This window comes from Neovison vison, chromosome 4, assembly GCF_020171115.1.
Source record: "Neovison vison isolate M4711 chromosome 4, ASM_NN_V1, whole genome shotgun sequence".
Classification (NCBI taxonomy): domain Eukaryota; kingdom Metazoa; phylum Chordata; class Mammalia; order Carnivora; family Mustelidae; genus Neogale; species Neogale vison.
The window spans coordinates 2369212-2387686 of NC_058094.1; positions in this window are offsets into that span (position 1 = coordinate 2369212).

An 18475-nucleotide genomic window follows, 5' to 3' on the forward strand; every position below is an offset into this window, starting at 1 on the left:
TTGCTTCTGCGGGATGGCATCCTAGAAATTAAACTGTGGGTGGAAGGGAGCGTTTTTAAGGGGTGCGGCGAGCGTCGCCAATCTCCCGTCCCCCGGGCCGGCCCGGCTGCGCCGCGCCAAGGCTGTGATGGCGCGGCACTCAGCCCCACGGAGCACTCCGGACATTACTGTGTTTTAATGTCTGTCCCCTTATTAACAAGAAGGAGTACTTTGCGTTAATGTATGTTTCCTTTATTACTAGTGAGGGAGGGTTTTCTTCCCCATGTTTCTCTTCCTAATTACGTTCAGGCTTCCTGTGAATTGGGAAACCGGGTACGCTGACCAATCATCTGTTTGCGGACGTGCACGATACTGGCCGTTTCTTATAAACTCTTTACCCACGAAAGACATTAACCGTCAGGATGCTCTGTGCGCTGGGAGTGTTTTCCACGCTCTAGCTGATTTCTCAGTGGCCTTTTGTGTGTTTGCTGGGTGCAGAAATTTACCATTTTTATGTGGACTCAAGCTTTCCTCTCTCTGGGTGAATCTGTCAGTCGTTTCTAATCCTACGATGTCCTCCCTTTTCCGTTTCGAGGAACATTCTGTTCTATGCGCTCCATCCGGCTCTGGAGTTTGTGATCTCAGATGCAGGGGTCCCATGGGGGCTGTGAGGTCCGTGAGGCGGGGGCTCCAGGCGCTGAGCTGTGCCTCCCTGGGCAGTGGCCCAGTCCAGGCCCCAATCCGGCCTGGGGGCTAGGAGGCGGTGGGAGCAGCGAGATGCTGGGCTGACCTCCAGGAAGCGTCCGTTGCCCCCATCGCATGGTTCCAGGTGTTTTATTGTGGTAAAATACGTGGCGTGAAATTTCCCTCTATCACCCTCTGCGCCGTTGAGCACTGCTGAGGACGGCCCTATCCCTCCCTCCCTCCACCTCTGGTACACTCCCCGGCCTGCAAAACCCACCCCCTACGCCCACTGAGCCCAGGTCCACCGTGAAATGCTGGTGCCCGCCCCGTGCCGCGGCCCCAGCCCCTGTTCTTCTGCATGAGGTCCGTCTGCATGAGGTCCCTGCCTCTGGGCACTGGGCATGGGGTCCTGCCGTGACTGTCCTCCTGTGACGGGCTCATTGCCCTGAGCCCAACCCTCCAAGTTCATCCACACAGTACCGTCCTTCCTCTTAGAGGCTGAGTGACTGTCCATTGCCTGGATGAACCACACTTTGCCTATCCAGCCATCTGTCCATCTGTCCGTGCACACAGGGGTGCTTCCATGTCCCCACTGCACTGGCTAGTGATTTTTTTTTCCTTCCCCCGAGTGGCCTTTCTTCGCAAGTCATCATCTGTGTATGCTACCAATCATACAGATCAGAGGTTCTCAACCAAGGGCAGTCTCCCCTCAGGGAACACTTGGGAGTTTTGGTTGTGGGGGGAGGGGAGAAGATGCTACTGGCATCTAGTGTGCAGGGGGCCAGGGGTGCTGCTGAACATCCCACGACTCATCCCTGGGAGTTACCATCCCCCAGCAAAGAATCATCCTGCCCAAAACATGAGTAGTGTCAGAGTTAAGAAATCCTGCTTTAAATTCAAGATGAGCTTCCTTAGATAAACTGGCTAAAACCATGACCCAGCATGGGTGTGTCAGGAACACCTGGCTGTCCTACGATGCCCATGCTCCCCTCTCTCCAACGGAACATTCAGCTGGGTGCACACAATCCTAAGAAGGCTCCTCTCCCACTTCCCTCACAGCGAAAGCTCTGGACAAGGAGATGTAAACAGAAGCATCAGCAGGCACTTTCCAGGACCTGCCCACTTTAAAAGTCAGCCACCTCTCACAACTAGCCTCTCCCTTCCTGTACCCTGGAATGCTGATGTGACGGCTGGAACTGCAGCATCCTTTCTGTACCATGAAGTGCCTGTAGGGAAGGAGGCCATGGTTGGTGGACCACCAGACTGAAAAGAAATCTGAGGGATGAAAGTTCTTTGAGATCGTAGAATGAAGCTGTGTTGTCAGTCCCGAGGAGTTTGCCTCCAGGCTTCATGGAAAAGGCAGAAATAAGCCTCTTTCTGATTTAGGCCACTGCTATTTTGAGTCCCTATGACTTACCACTGAAGCCAGCTGCAAATGGTGAAGTAAGAAATGTTTGTGAAGCTCCCTTATAAAATTCCAATGTGAAGTTGGAAAGATTAAATAGAATAAAATGTGCAAATTGCTTAGCTTATCACTTGGTACACAGCAAGCACCTAATAGTTCAATGTCACTGGCTGAGCGCCCATGAGCCTTATCATGTGACAGACACCCTGTCACCAGCTTATATCCAGTGTCCTAATCCTCCCAGCAACTCCCAAGGGAGGTGTATTATAGTCCCTGTTAGGGCTGAGACATCGGAAGGGTGGGGCTGACCCACAGCAAGCTGAGGTCACAGGCAGGGCAGAGCAGCCCCCCACTCCCTGCATGTGTCCTCTCCGCCTTACTAGAAACCCAGACTCTGTCTTTCAAAGGCATTTTGCATCCAGCAACTGTGAATGAAACTTCCTTTGCCTGATGATTTTGTTTTATCCCAGCCTGGGAGCTTTTCTTCGCAGCTCACTGAAGCTGCATCAGCTCCGACCATCACCTGTAAATCCCACAATGCATCTCCAACTGCAGGAGATCCTTGTTGTGACATTCCGGCTGCCCTGGGGAACCTGTGGCACAGAGCAGCTGAGTGACCCGGCGTCACCCAGCATGTAGCAGAGCTGGGGCTCAACGCCAAGTAAACTTAATATCAAAGTCTGTGCACTGAGCCACCAGGCCAGACCGGGGAAGCAGAAAGCAAGCCCGTCCTCCAGCTGCCACTCTCTTCTTTGGCCCCTCCCTAAACCGCAGGACTTCACTCCCCGGGGAGCTATGGGACGGTCACTTTGATCCCTGGAACGGACCTTCTCCTCCTCTGCCCTTCAGCATCCAGGGGCCTGACCCTCACACACATTTTCTGGTCCTGGGCCCCTGCCAGCAGGAGGCCGGGCGAGGCCTTGCTGGCACCAACACACAGTCTGAACATGCTCAGGATTCCCACGCATAGGGACGTGCAGCCTTTACAATTTAATAAAAAACATACCAATTATAAAAGCTATTTACCCAGTCAAATCAATCACGGGCCTTGGCGTGTTTATGCCCTAACACCTGATTCCAGCTCGTAAGTCACTTTTACACCCTCTTTAGCTTCTCACTACCCAGAAGCGCTGGCAGCGTGCTCAGGAGTGATGGGGTCTGCCTCCCCCGGCTCTCGCCCCCATGGCCCCAGACCAGGGAGTCACATTGCCTCCGAAGAAGCCAGAATCCCCGAGTCAGGGCTCAGAGCGTCTTGGCTTCCTGTCCTCTTCCCCTCGGCAGGTAGGAGACCTGAAAACCTCACCTCCTCCAGGAAGACTTCCATGCCCATCTCAGTTCCAAGCCTTCTCTCTCCTCCCGGAGACCAAACACGCTGACTCTCTCCCCGTTAACGAGAGACGCGCCCAGTTTCTCGTCACTCACAGCCATCACTGAGGGCTCAGGCACGTTCCCAAGAGGCTCAGAGGTGCTTTCCGGCTCATGGCGCTGGCGTGTCTGTAGGCATTCGAGGGACGTGGCCAGGGAAGTGGCCTGCAGGTGAGGGGAAGACGGGCCTCTGCCTCCATCAGCCAGACTCTGGAGCCTCTTGTTGATCAGAGAGGGGTTCCAGGCCAAAGAGATGTCTGGGCCAATGTGGGGACGAGGAGATGCCGGTGGCCACATGCCACAGAAGCAGGCAGGAGCATCGGGGGACAGCACCCAGGGGCGCCCGGATCTGCCCTGCCATCTGACCCACACGGCCTCACTGAGTGACCTTTGGCAGGCCTCCTGACCTCTCTGAGCTTTAGTCTCCTTACCTACAGGAGGGAGTCAGCCCTCAGCAGGCAGTTAATCCCACTCCTTAGTGATGTCCGGACCCCTGTGTCCTGCTTTCATCCATGGTGTTTTTCAGGAGGCTGCTGGGGACCGGCCAAGGCCACGTGGGATCGGAGAGGCCAACATCCAGGGACTCCAGGAACAGCAGGGTTCCTCTTGCCCATGAGCTACCCCGGGTCTGGCCGCACCTCGGGTACACATCAGGAACCGTCTATCCTGGCCCAGGGTACACTGGCTGGGGTGGGGAGGGCCTGGAGGTATAGACACCTGGGGGGGAGGGGAGAGCAGAGCACTGAGTGTGGCTCAGGAGGCAGACTGCGTCCGGCAGGACCAGGGATTCCGAGTCAAATCTGGAGAAGACCACTCCCTGAGCTCTGTTTCCCCACCTGCAAAGTGGGCTAATGACTCTGGTTCTGCCCACGGCTCGGGATGTCAGGTCGAAAGTTCTGTGGAGAAGGTCACCAAGTCCTCTCTTCTCCTTTAACACCTACCAGTGGTGGAAAGAGGGACTCACAGACCCCACGTGCAAGGGACACTTGCCTCCACACTGTGACGAGACAGTCCTTCCAGAGTCACACAAGTATGCAGGAGCTGCCTTAGGCACAGGCTTCCAGGTTCCAGCTGGGACAAACCATAGTCGCCAGGGACCAGGGTCAGGACTCAGAGTGTGACCAGAGTCAGGGCTCATTGTGACCAGGGTCATGGCTCAGAGTGTGACCAGGACCAGGGCTCAGAGTGTGACCAGGATCAGAGTTCAGACTGTGACCAGGGTCATGGCTTAGAGTGTGACCAGGGTCAAGGTTTAGAGTGTGATCAAGGTCAAAGGTCAGGATGTGACCATGATCGGGGCTTAGAGTGTGACTGGGATCAGGGATCAGCTTGTGACCAGGATCAGGGCTCAGTGTGTGACCAAGGTCAAGAGTCACAGTGTGACCAGGACCAGGACTCAGAGTGTGACAGGCTTAGGACTCAGCATGTGACCAGGATCCGGGGTCAGCCTATAATCAGGTCAGGATTCATTTTTTCACATCTGTTCCTTTGCTCTCTTGGATCTTTTCAAGGTCAGGGTCACCGGAGGTAGGGCCCCCTCCCCTCCAGTGCAGCTGAGTCTCAGTCAGACTCCCCGGGCTGGGGCCAGGGCAGAGCCGTGAGGACAATCATGGCCTGTGCCGTCTACTCCTGAGCCCGGCTTTCTGCTAAGCTTTGGCAAACTCCCCTAAGCCTGGTCTGAGCCTCTGTCGCTCACAGGAGCTTTGCCGGCCGCAAAGGAGCCTGCAGGCCAAGCTCTCACCTCCCTAGCACCTGGCGTGGGGCTGGTGTGGAAGAGGCCAGAAGGACTTATCCGCTGTGAGCGGCTCCTGGCCCAGCCCGGATGAAGGCATTTGCGCCAGGGAAGCCTGCTCACATTTAAGGTAAACATGGATCTTGTCTTCCCTCCACCCATCCCTGGGGGCCGGCCGGGGGCTGGAAGGGAGGTGGGTCCTGCTCTCAGGGTGACATCATAGCTGCCGGGGCTCAGGGAAGGGCCGCAGTTGGCCCGGAGCAGGTGTTGGAAGCAGGTGTTGGCGGTTGTCACCTGTGAGCAGCCAGCGTGAGGACAGGGGAAGAGTCGGGGGGCTCCAGCCTTCAGGGATCAGTGGCCTTGTCCCCAGGCAGACGGTGTGAGCCAGAGGCCACGGGACCCCTGGAGGCCAGCAGCCATCTTCTCTTGGGGGCTCCTCCGTGTTCCTGGGGTCCGGGTAGAAGTCTGGCAGGGCTGGACTGTGGGTCCCTCCACCAGCCCCGAGGTGCCCCACACAGGGCACCAGCAGAGAGTGGGTACTTGGGCCAGATCTGCCCGGTCCCAGTGGCTCCCGCTGGCATCCCTTCCTAGCGTCCACTGTGCCGGGCACACCCACCCCACCCCGCATACTGGGGCCATGCATCCTGCCAGCAACTCTTTCCCAGAACCCCCACTTTGAGGAGAGATTCTGTTGGCTTCTGGGACCCCCTCCCAGGCTGTCCTTTGGCAAACAGGAATGACGAGAGATACTGCATTTCCTGCATAAACCCCACAGGTCCTTGGCCCCCAGCTGTGCCCCTCCACACAAAGCCAGCCTCAGCGAAGGCAGGGTCCTGAACACATGGGTGGTCAAGTTGTCACCGGGTTGGAGGTCTGGCCAGGAAGCATGGACCGGGCCGTCTCTCAAGGCCTGCGGCCGGATGAAAGCAGCCGGCATGTACCCCACGCGGAGGAGCACTCAGCACACTGGGGAGGAAGGAGGTCTCCTACCAGGGCACCAGGAAGACTTCCTGGAGGAGGGGGACTTCCTGCTAGGCCCTAGGGATGGAGCAGTGTGGGGAGGCGGGGCTGGGCATGTTGGAGAGAGAGGCCCATGAACCTGCCAGGAAAGGGCGTCCGGGCGGCCTGCCTGGTCTGAGCAGGGCCACGTGGTTGGATGGACAATTCCCAGAGCTCCCAGAAAGGAGCCCCAGGGGTCCAGAGCAGAGCGACATCAGTCTGGGGGTTTGGAGAGAGGATATGTGGGGGCTTTTGGACAAGACAGAGGGGCGCCTTCCTGCCTGGAGACCCAGCACCCCTCCAAGAGGGATGAGCACAGAGCGGGGCTGCCAGATGCGGCCTCTGGGCAAGATGTGGAGTTCGTGACTCTCTGTGCCGCACAGACGCCACCACCGTCTCAAACCGCCAGCCTCTAAGGGAGCAGCCCCGTGGGATGCCCGCCGCCCATCTGAGCACACGCCCCAGAGGCTAGAGAGAACTGGGGGCTCTCAGTCGGGCCTCTCGGGGCGCAGGGCCAGCCTTCCACTGTCCAACTCAGAGCAGGTGGTCCCTGGGACCCCACCCTGGGAAGAAAGCGCTGCGGTGAGCAGCGAAGGCCCAAGGCAGAAGCTGCCCGGCAGGGGCTCTGGCAAGGCTGGGAGAGTCTGGGGGGACCAACAGGGGCCTCTGGGGAGCTTGGCGGGGGGTCTGGGGAGGCTGAGGGGGGCTCTGGGGAGGCTGAGGGAGGCTCTGGGGAGGCCGGGTGGAGGGGGCTCTGAGGTGGGGGCTCTGGGGAGACCGAGGGGTGTTCTGGGGCAGCCATGGGGCTGGTTCCCAGCTGGGCTGGGGGCGGGCGGCCAGCTCTGGGAAGGAGTTGCTTGGCCAACTTGGGCTCCACTGCCCGTTGTCCATGCACTGGAAGCTGGAAGCCTGGAGCCCTCGGGAGCTAATAGCTGAGGCTCCCCGGCTAATGCCCGAACAGGATCAATGGACATGAAGCTTTCTCCTGCAGAGATAAGATCACAGCGGAGGATTAAAGTCACAAATGAGCAGACCCTTTTATCCCTCAGCCTCCAGGCTGGAGGAGGGGCCCTTCTCCTCCCTGGAGTGACCGCAGTTAAGGAACAGGTGAGGGGAGGAGGGGCAGCCAGGCTTCCTGAGACCCCCTGCCCTTGAACCACAACCACAGCACCACCGTCTCCCTTGCAAGCTGGTACGATGGCTCTGCCTGCCTCACCCCACCGGCTGAGTCTGGCTGGCAAGACAGGACGTGGGCAGGGCGACAGGGCTGGGGGCTGGGCAGGGGCTGGGCAAGTGCTGGGGGTTGGGGAGGCAGGGCTTCAGGTCTGAGCCCTCTCCATCTGGGGCTTGTTGCTGTCCCCCACCAGCCTCCGTGATGCTAGACGGAAGGACACTGAGCCGCTGTGGGAGCCTCTCCTGGGTCGGGCTCCCCGTGGGCAGCCGGGGTCTGTCTGCAGCCAGAGCCACCATCCCCCTGACCCTCCAGGGTTTGTATACCTAAAATCAAAGAATGTTTTTCCTTTTCTTCCCTTAGAAAAATAGACCAGCCACACTTGTGAAAGGATCCCTATGGGCTCAACGAGACAGACTGGGCAGGCACCGGAGACAGAGGGGGATTTCCTCTGTGCCTGGGCAGGGGGAGGGGCAGGGGGCGGTGGGAGGGACACCCCAGAGCTGGGCTGAGCGGCAGGAAGGGGCCCCAGAGGAGCATCAGGCTGAGCCTCACACAGTGGGAGCAGAGCGTTAGGGGGCTTCCCGTGCCCGGACCAGGGCTGCACCTGCTGCCGGCATAGGAGCCTCCCTGCATCAGGCCTGGCGTGGGTCGTCCTGCTGGGGTGCAGGAGAAGGTGGGCTCTGGCCCCACAACCGCCATGCTCAGCTGGGCCTTGGGCAGGATGCTGGCTATGGGTTGAAGTGAACCCTAGGAAGATCCATCAGAATCTCACCCCAGGACCTCAGAAGGGGAGCGCGTTCGGGACAGGGCTGCTGCCGAGGCTGATGGTTAAGATGAGGTCATGTCGTTGGGAGTAGGACAGACACTGGATCCAGTGATCGGTGTCCTTGGAAGAAGAGGGGGGCTCACAGACCCTCACGGGAGTGGGGCCATGGGAGGGGCCTAGAGGAGAAGGCGGCTGTGTGAAGACAAGGCAGAGCCAGCATGGGAGCGGCCACCAGCAGCGGGACGGCACGACGGGGCAGAGGCGGGAAGGATCTGCCCCCAGCGCCCCGGAGGGCGACACAGCCCTATGACACCTACAGTTCAGATCCTGGCCTCCGACCCAGAGGAAGAGCGGGAGCCATCCGTGTCGTGGTGATTTACTGTGGCGGCCGGAGAAGACCCACAGCCCAGCCGCCCACACCACCCCCACCCCACCCCATCCCGCACACAGGTGCTCAGATCACACTGGGTTTGTCCCCGCACTGGGCTCGAGCCAGCTGGACCCAGCCCCAGAGCACCATGGGTTTGGCTCCGGGGTCCGGGGGGCCAAGCCGGCCTCCTGCCTCCCGCACCCCCCTTCTTCTCTCCGTTTCCTTTCATTCCACAAGGAGTGCCCCATCACACCTTGGGCGCCATGGGGAGCCCCATCCCTGCCCCCATCCTGCGTGGCAGTGTTGGGACCCACACGGCAGGAGGGCTGACCAGAGTCCTGGCAACGAGCCTCCGCCCGCCGACAGCAGGCTTAGCAGGGTTCGGCGCAGAGTGCACGTACTGAGCCTAGGAGGAGGAGGACACGGTTTGGGCTGCGCAGACCCAGGGTCGCACCCAGGCTGCTTCAGGTGGCAAGCTCAGAGGCCACAGGGGCACAGGGCTCAGGGACACCAGGGCTGCCCCAAGCCCCACAGCTGGCCCTCCCCACCGGAGCCCGCTGCTGCTCTGGAGGAGGCCCCCAGGGGCTCCCTGTGAAGGGCAGGGCCGGCTGCACACTGGACCTCCACCCTGCAGGGTCCCGTCCTGCGCTGCCCCAGTCCCTCACCGATTCTTGTCCCCTGGCCTGGCCTCAGGCTATCGTCCCTGACCCTCCTCTTCCTCCCCCAGCCAGCTGCCCCCTGGCCCAGCACGCCTGTCCACTTCCTCTGTCCCCTTCCCGCCTCACTCACAGGCAAGAAGACACTGATGTAGAAAGAGAGTCAGGAAGTCAGAGAAATCAGCCCGTGTCCCCTTCACCTATGCCTGATGGTCCCATTGCAGCACAGAGCACCCGGGAGACCAGGACGCTGACCGGAAAACAGCCCAGGGACCTCGTCACCTGTGTGTGGGAGCAGGTCTGTGTGCACACTTGTGTGGTGACCATGCCGGATTGTGTGCGTGTCTCCATGTGCACGAATACAGGTCTATGTGTACGTGTGAGTGTGTGTGTGTGCGTGTGTGTACGTGTGTGTGCGTGTGTGCACGTACGTGTGGGCATGTGTGCACATCCATGTGTACGTGTGTGTGTGCACATGCACATGTGCGCCTCGGGAAGCCTTGGCCATGGCTTGGGGGTGGAGCCGCCATCCCCTCGAGGTGCCCTCCTGCTGCCCCGTCCCCAGCCCATGGCAGCCACCTGTCGGCTCCCCAAGTCCTTCACCGTGTCCCTTCGGGGAAGTGCCGCGAGCGGAATCATGTGCTGTGCAGCCTCAAAGGGCAGCCTCCAGTCACTCAGCGTCTGTCCGAGGCATCGTATGACACGCTCCTCCCTTTCCAGTACTAGCCTATGGCCTGGACGTAGGAAGGCTCTTTGAATCTCACTTTTAAAAAAAAATCCCATGGCAGTAACCTTGAAGGCAGACCAAGAGTCTGGGGCTCCAGAGGGACAGCCGTGGCCGCTCTGGGAAGGGAGACTGTTGGGGGTGCGTGCAGGGGGCCGGGGCCGCCCTGCACCGTTGGGCCTCCAGGCTCAGCCTGGCCGGCCCCGGGGTGGAGAGCAGGACAGCCACAGGGACACAGACCCACAGAACCGGCATAACCTGTTTCCAGAAGACCGAAGATCCCCGCTGACATTGTCCACTCCTGCTCCCTGGACTCTGGACAACGAACAGAGAATTCCGTGCGAGCTGAGAGAAGGTCCCACTGTCGTACGCCTGGCGGGCTCCCCGGGGCAAGGCGGAAAGGTGGGTCCTCAGAACTTGGAGGCGAGGTCACAGGTGAGCAACGGAAGATAAGCGGGCAGGGGGCTCCCCGGGGCTGAGGGGTGCTTAGGGCAGAGCCCAGAGAATCAACACCCACAGAGAAGGGAAGCAACCTTCTGAGGGTCCCAGAGTCCCACTGACAGGCCTTCCCGGGCAGGGGTGCGGGTGGACAGAAGGACAAGGTGCTTGCATGGGCGTGGCGGTCAGCATGGCATTCTGCTTCGAAAGAGACGCCCCAGGCCATCGGCAACAGGAGCAGATCATGCACATCCAAGTGCGCTCAGGGCATGGCAGGAGGACGGTGGGGGATGTTTCCCATCACCCGAGCCTCCCGGGAGGTGCCAGGGACTGGGGGGCCTGCCAGAGCCAGGCTCTGACGGAAGGGGGCTCTGTGTCTGCAGAAGCTTCTCCAGGGAGAAGCAGCTTCCACTGTAGGGCTGGAAAGGAGGAAACCCACAGCTCTTTCTCCAAGAGTCAGAGCCCATGCCCAGGGTGGGAGCCTGACCATGGCCTCCTGCCTCCCTGAATCCCTAGTTGGGTTTCTGAGCCTCTGTTTCCCTACCTGTAAAACGGGGGTGACAGCATCAAAATTGTCTCTGGAAGTTGCCATGGGAAACAGGGCTGAGCCCCGTCCTGGAGAACACCGAGCCCGGCAGACAGTGTGAGGCCTGGAGCCCCCAGAGCAGGAGAGAGTAAGTCTCTGGTGGTGCTCAGGCCACTGTCTGTCCCTCCACCTCGTGGGGCCACCACCCCGTGATGGCCCATTCCCGCCTCTGTACCCCCAGATGCCACCTGCCCCCTTGGGACACAGCTGGTTGCCCCCAGAGTCCCCCACCCCTGGAGGGGCTATGTACATGCAGGTGCTCGGGCAGATAAACAGTGACATTACGGAAGCAAGTGACCACATCTGTCCCGTTGGCTCATTCCATGGCAGTTGCTAAAAAAGAGATCAGCAAGCCTGCTTTCTTTGGAAAGAATACGCAAGTTCCTTGCGCCCCAGCCGGCTCCTCACACCCTATCAGCAAGAGGCCAGGGCTCCAGCCCCGTGTGCCAGCCCCCACAGCTCCCGGCAGGGCGACACAGGGTCTGGGAGCCAAGGGTCCCAGGGACCAACCCCCAGGCACACAGTTGGCATCCAGGTCTGTTTGCTCAACACAGAGTCTGTCAGACACATTTTCCCTGGTTCCAGCCCCTTTTTGAACCAGATTCATCTAATTTCTCATCTTTATTTTGGCAGGCAAAAAAAAAAAATGTAATTTCTAATTTAAAATTTAAAAAATCATCATCCTCATCAAAATGCACTCAGCTCAGATGGTGTTTAGGAAATTATCTCTGTCATTCTCACACACACCGGCACGTGGCCCAGCAGGAGGGACAGGCTCTCCCCCACCCAGATACTCCATGTACTGCCGCACCTGCCACGTGAGGGAGCCCCGGGCCTCCCTGAGGCCTGGGGGGCACCTCTGCCGACCCCACAGAGCACGGGGAAGACAGCAGGGGAGCGGCCCTGCCCTTCTCTGCCAGCCCGCTGTGTGACACCAGCTTGTGAACCCACGTCTCTGGCCGGAGTCTGGTGCTCTGGCATCCAGACGGCATCTCGGGGGACACACTGTGCTATCATGGGGATTCATGAGAGGCGTTGGGGAGGTCACAGAAGGGCCCAAGCCCAAACTAAGAGATTGGGCTGATCATGGTTTTACCCCAGATAAACCGCAAACATGCCGTGTGTACGGGGGCGAGCCAAGGGAGCTCCCTGACCTTCAGTTTCCTCATCTGCAGAAGGGCTCCCCTCCCAGAGCGATCCCCAGCACGTGAACGGTGGGCGCCTTGCCTGGCGGAGAGCCTTCCAGCCTGGTTCGTGGGGGAATCCGTCTGCTCTGCAAACGGGCCTGCCGCGCACACTCTGTGCTTGGAGCGGGAGGAACTTAGTTTAGGTTACCGGAGAAATCCCCCAGGCGAGCGGAAGGCGGACCTCACCAAATCCTGCATTTGCCAGACGGAGAGCCAGCAGCTAAAGGAGGCTCAGCTCCTCGCCTACCATGCAATCCCTGAGGGGTTCGTGCGCCAGGCCCCAGGACTGTGCCAACTCCCCACGATGGCCACGGGGGAGCTGGCATGTGAGTGCTGATCCGAACGGCACGGCAAGGGGGTGGCGGGCGGTGCTCTCCTCTCGTCCCCACTTTGCAGGTGGAAAACCCGAGGCTCTGCGTGGAAGGCTTGCCCGAGGCCCCAGACGTCTGATCCCATGGGCCCTCCGGCTGCAGATGGCAGAAACACTGCTCACAGTCAGTGGACCGTAGGAGGACGGGTCAGCCCTGAAATCCCGGGAGAGCGAGAAGCCCAACAGGCAGGAAGCTCAGGGTTCACCACGAGCCTGGTCCCCTGGGGCAGCGGTATTCCAGCCCTGAAGAGGCCGCGATGAGCGCGTGGACAAAAGGACAGTAAACCGCAACAACAACAACAACAACACACACACACACACACACACACACACACACACGAACATCAGGAAGCAACAGACCCCAGAGCGGACTGGAGCCTCGCGGGGGAGTGCTAGGACAGGCTGCAGTGCAGTTGGGCCCCAAGAAAGAGCTGGGCCTCGTGACTACTCCTGCGCTTCCTCCCGGATCTCTGGTTCCCTCCGCCTGTCGACCCTGGCCTCACTCCCTCAACCTGGAGCAAACCCCTGCTGGTGGGAACCGAAGGGCTCATGGCTCCGGCTCCACGCTGCACGCTTACAATTGCAAACCAGGGTGCAGGCATTGGCCTTTACTAAGAGAAAACCCCAGAGAAGCGTGTTGATTGGCTCCAGTGGTGACCTCTGCACCAATCAGTTGTGGCCAGAGGGCAGGGCCAAGTGCTGACTGGCAGCTCCTGGGCCACTCACGTGGTCAGGAAATGGAAGGAGAAGCAGAAAGGGGCTGGGCCGCCAGAACAGGGCTGTTCTCGGCAGCGGTACAGCCAGATTCCAATGGGGAGCTCCCCACCTTTCTGCCCCTCCATGGGCTCCCCGCTCCAAGCCCTAGAACTGCCCCCTGGCCCACACATAGCCCCAAGGCGGCACGTAAATCCCTGCCCGCTCTGCCTACCCCCTTCAGAGCCCATCTCTGGTTTGGGCCAGGCACCTGCTGTGGCTCTGAGCTCTCCACCCCTCACTTCACCCTCTCCCTGGAGCTCTGAGGACCCCCCCCCCGCTTCATCAAGGCATCTGGGGCTCGCTCTGGTCAGATCTCTGGAATTTCCAGCACTTTCCTGCAGAAGGGCCTCAGCCACTCTTGCGACTTCCTGAGGGCCACTGAAAGGTGGGGACCACGGTGCCTGGTCCTGGGGTTGTCCTGTGCCCGCAGGCATGAGGTGCTGGTGCGGGGGCCGTGGGCATCTGCGGGAGGCGGGGTCCCCTCCCTGGCCTGGGGGGCATTGTCCGTGAAGCCGAGGTTCTGAAATCCCAGGTCCTTGATGATGGTGAAAGAGTCGCTTGCCGAGGGGGAGAGTGGGCAGGAGGATTCGGAGGTGGAGGCCTAAGGGCGGACAGATTGTGAGCAAAGCCCGGGCCACAAGGGCTGGGCATCACCAGCAGGCACAGGAGGCAGCCACTCAGTGAGGACTTTGACACAAGAGGCAAAACAGTAGACAAGACAGAATGTCCCCAACCCGGGAGTCTGGAACAAGGGAGGAGATGGAATTTTGAGCTTCCGCATGACATCACTGGGGCCCCATCAATGCCATGACCCCGCTGCAGCCTTTCCACTCCACACTACAAAGGCCCCTGGTGCGTTCCAGGAAGGCAGGGCCTCTCGGTACCTGTGGTTCTGTCCTAGCCTCTCAGGAAGCAAGGGGGCTTACTCCCAGAAAGGCCCAGCTCAGTCAAGAGTGGGCAGGCCACCACTGAACAAGGTGATAGCAGAGACAAGCTGCCACCCCATGTCCGCAGTGTCTTCCCACACTGCAAGTATCTTACCTTCATTCTCCATCCCATGGGTCAAGCATTGCCCTTCAAGAACCCACCATTAAACACCAAGTGCTCTTGGGATCCTTTATTCCCAGAAAAGCCCTGCGGGGGGCAGCTGTCACAACAGAGCCCCTTCTCAGCCTTACAGGAAGGTGAGCGCTGGCTCGAAGCCGGCTAAAGACAGCCTCCCCCCACTGGCTTGCGTGGTGTCTGCCCCTCAACCATCTGGCTCAGGCATCAGGAATCCCTGGGAAAATGGAAACATGCTACTTAGAAGGAGGGACAAACAGCTGTGGAGCCCTGCTCTTTGTCAAGCAGCTGACAAACGTTCCCTCATTACCTCCTCACAGCCACCCCGTGTGACAGGTGGAGAGCTGCAGGTCAAAGTCACGCCAACACTCAGATTCAGATTCGATTCCTGTCCTACCTGTCTCTGAGGAATTGTACCTGTTCTGGGGGGACAAGCTGTGGGTCTCCCAGCTGTGCCTTTGGTCAGAGTCCCCACCCGACAGCTGGGTCCTGTGCAGGGAGAGAGGAGAAAGGAAGGTGGCGGTCAGGGCGCTGTCCACAGAGGCAGGGTCCTGAAACACCAGCTAATCCGCGTTTGGGGGAGAGGTTCAGAAAGTGTCCCTGGAGCAGCAAGAGGAAGCCCCACAACCGGGAGTAGAAAGTGGGTGTGGAGATCATAGGCAATCGCTTGGACTCTGGCCAAAATGAGCACCTCCCATAGGAAAGGTAGATGTCCCCAAACTCTCTGACCCTTTCGGTCCCCTTCTTCCCATGGCTCTGATTCCACTTTAGGTTTACTTCACTGACCCCCCACCAAGTCTTTTCTTCTGCCTTTTGATCATCCTCTTTGCACATAGGCTGAGTTGTCAAAGTCCTGCTGCTTTTGAAGGACCAAGGTCATCCAGGAAGGCAAAAGCATGAGATGCCCCCCACATTGGCTCCAGGGGTTACCCAGAGCAGCTGAAGGACAGCAGAGGCATTCGCATGGGGGCTGAAGCCATGGTACCAAGAACAGCTGGGAGGAGGTGAGTGGAGCGTGGTGTGAATGAACGTGAAACTCTGTCATGATGGCACTGCTGGCCTTGGTGAACTGTGGGTGGGAGTGTGGTGGTCCAAGCTCAAGCAAGGACCTGACACGAGGTGAGGATCATCTCCTGACCCTCAAGGAAGGCCAGGACCCCATTATTTCCTTATTCGGTAAGCAGTGCTTACCACGTGCCCTCATGGCACCCCGGTCCCTGACCCACTCACCCTCACCACACTTTGCTCATGTGACCTTCATCTCACACCTGGGTGACAGGTGCACAGGGCTAGGCCTGTGGCTCCAGCCCTCACTGCCACATCCACACTGCCTAGATCCCAACGATGGGCACAAGTAATCTCCTGACGTTGTTGAAAAATTCATTGACTGAAGGGGTATTAATTTCCCATGTAAATGTTCACCAAGAACTTGGCCATCAAAGAGCCAGGTCCACAGCCTGAGCGCCCAGACCTGCATGGCCATGCATACTGAGCCACGGCTAAAGCTCTGTGCCCCCACATCCCCAGCTCGCCAGTGGAGATACACTTTCTCTCAGGGTTGTCATAGAAGAACATGGAGAGACGGACTTGCAATAGCTTCACCCAGAACAAGAGGGTGAGCACGAACCTCTTCCTTCCCAGAACGCTCCAGAGGGTCAGAGGGGGGCGTCTCTCTGTCTTTCCACCATGGGGAGAACCATGCCTGGCAGGGCTCAGGTGGTCAAAACACAGGAAGATGGAACTGAGATCGTCCGCATGGGGAGGAGCACCCAGGGACCGGGCAGGGCCGAGGCGAGTGGCGTCATCTCAGGAAGAACTGGAAAATTGATTGAAGTTGGATTATTGGCCAGGATTGGGTTAAGGTCCAGAACTGGACTGACGACAATTGAAATGAATTGAAGGAACTGAATTTCACTGGATGGAAGAAAGGAAATCGGATTGAACGGAAGGAATCCAATAGAACGGAACTGGAGGTAAATTGGCCCGATTTGGTTTGAATTGAGGAGTCATGTGTGAGCCAGAGGGAGGTCTGGGGCTGAGCCGAGAGCAGGGGCTGAAAGAGGTCAGGCAAGTTTTGTGGACTGAGCTGAATGACGTTCGGGGGCAGGCTCGTGCCTGCATCTGGCTTCGGGGAACGAACACTGAAGGAACCCCCGGCGGAAATGCACTGTTCCCCAGGTCCCGTGATTCAAGAGCATATATGGAGCTCCTCCTGCATGCCGGTGAGGGGTGAGGACCTCAGACATACCGCCACAGCAGAACTGGCCCTGCCCCCAGGTGGGCTGCGAGCCCGCTAGGGGCCAGAGATCGGCTCAGGGAGGAACAAACAAGCCAGGAGGAGCCCTCTGAGGTCTGCGCCTTGAAACAGAAAGAGAAGGTCCCAAGAGGGCGCAGTGGCCCATGGCTTGGGGTCACACAAAGAGCCACGCCTTGAGCCACAGCAGTGAGAGCTGGGAAGGCTGTGGGCTTTGACTTTGTGTGCTCTCTGACCCTCAGTGTTCCCATCTGCAAAAGGGGGACAACAGGGACAAAAGGGAGAGCGGTGCAAGAAGCAGGGGGGGGTGTCAGAGTTTCTACCCCCCACAACAAGGGCTGGATCTTTCCTTTCAGTCCCCCAAAGACACTGGGATTTTCAAAGCAAACTTCACAGGCCTTTGACTACCTTTTCATCTCCTAGAGGCTAAAGGCCCAGGAAGAGGGGTCACTTCTGATCCTGGGGTCTGCTTGTCTCCTACCTGTGCATCCAGTCCCCCACTGCCCCCCACCCCTGCACCGGGCATCCTGAATGCCACCCAGCAGACCACCTGCTAGGTCTTCCCAATTCTCCTGTTCCCAACCTTGCACCGTCCTGGGTCCTTCTCCCCCTCCAGGCTCAGTCACACAAATGCCTCCTCCACGAAGCCTTCCAGTGTGCCAAGACAAGGCTCATGCCCCCTTAGGGCAGAGGCATTTTCATGTCTGCATCCAGGGTAGCACACAGGGCTCGTGCTGTGAGAGACACAGCCCCTCTGTGTCCATCCTGGGCTTTCCGTCTGGGGCCTTTCATCCTGGAGCCTGTTTTCATGTGCAGGTTTTCAAGGACTTTTTTTAGACAATCCATCTTGGGAGACCTCCTCCCCCACAGCGGGGCTGTAATGGGAATCACCAAATGCAGCACGTGCTGTCCCAGTCACAGGAGTCTAGCTCCTTCTGAGCATTTCTGCATGTTTTCTCTGTTGTTTTCCTCCAACTTGTGTCAAGTTCAAGGATTTTTAGTCAATTAGTCTAAGAATACCTCGGCCTTGTTTTCATATTTCTAATACGCATTTAGTGCACGTGTGTGGCAGCAGACACTGGGTTCCTGCTGACTCCCCAACGTGGTCCCAGCTCCTGGCTCTGCCTTTCTGTTTCTACGTTGCTGTCAAGGGGAGGGGGACGATCCGAGGATGGGACGCGCTGCCCTCCGCAGTGACAAGGATTCCTTTGGCTGATCGTGCACTCAAGGGGTTGCCAGCACTGAATCCCCGGGGCACCACGCCTGTCCTTCCTTGTCCTCAGCCGGCATCCCTGTACCACTCAGGGGCAGGGCCCCAGATGCAAACCCTCTCTCCCGATGAACCTATCTGAGCCTATTTTCATATCTAAAAGTGGGGCCCGTGACCATTGATTGGCTCCTGCTGGTGCTGGGAAGCTTAAGTGATGGGTAAATAGTGCTTCACAGAACAGCAAAGTGCACACGCCTGCCACCACTACGGTCTGCACTGGCTACTGCTATGGTCCTAACCGTAATGATGATAATGAATCATGATATCAATTAATGCACAGCACACAGTTCTTAAGCTAAAACATAGTCCTTAAAAAGAAATCTGAAGGGGCACCTGGGTGGCTCAGTTGGTTGACTAGCCGCCTTTGGCTCAGGTCATGATCTCAGGGTCCTGGGATGAAGCCCACATCAGGCTCCCTGCTCAGCTGGGAGTCTGCTTCTCCCTCTCCCCCCCACTCGTGTTCTCTCTCGTGATCTCTGTCACTATCTCTGTCTGTCTGTCTCTCTCTCTCTCAGATAAAGAAAATATTAAAAAAGAAAAAAGGAACTCTGAACAACTTGGGAAAATGGGAGAAATGAGTGTGCAAAGTAGACCCCTGCTGAGAACTCAGCGCCGACCTCCCGTGGCCGAGCTCGCCCCTCCATGCTTGAGCTCCCAGCACGTTCCCCCCTCACCACTTGGATCGCCTGAAAAATACA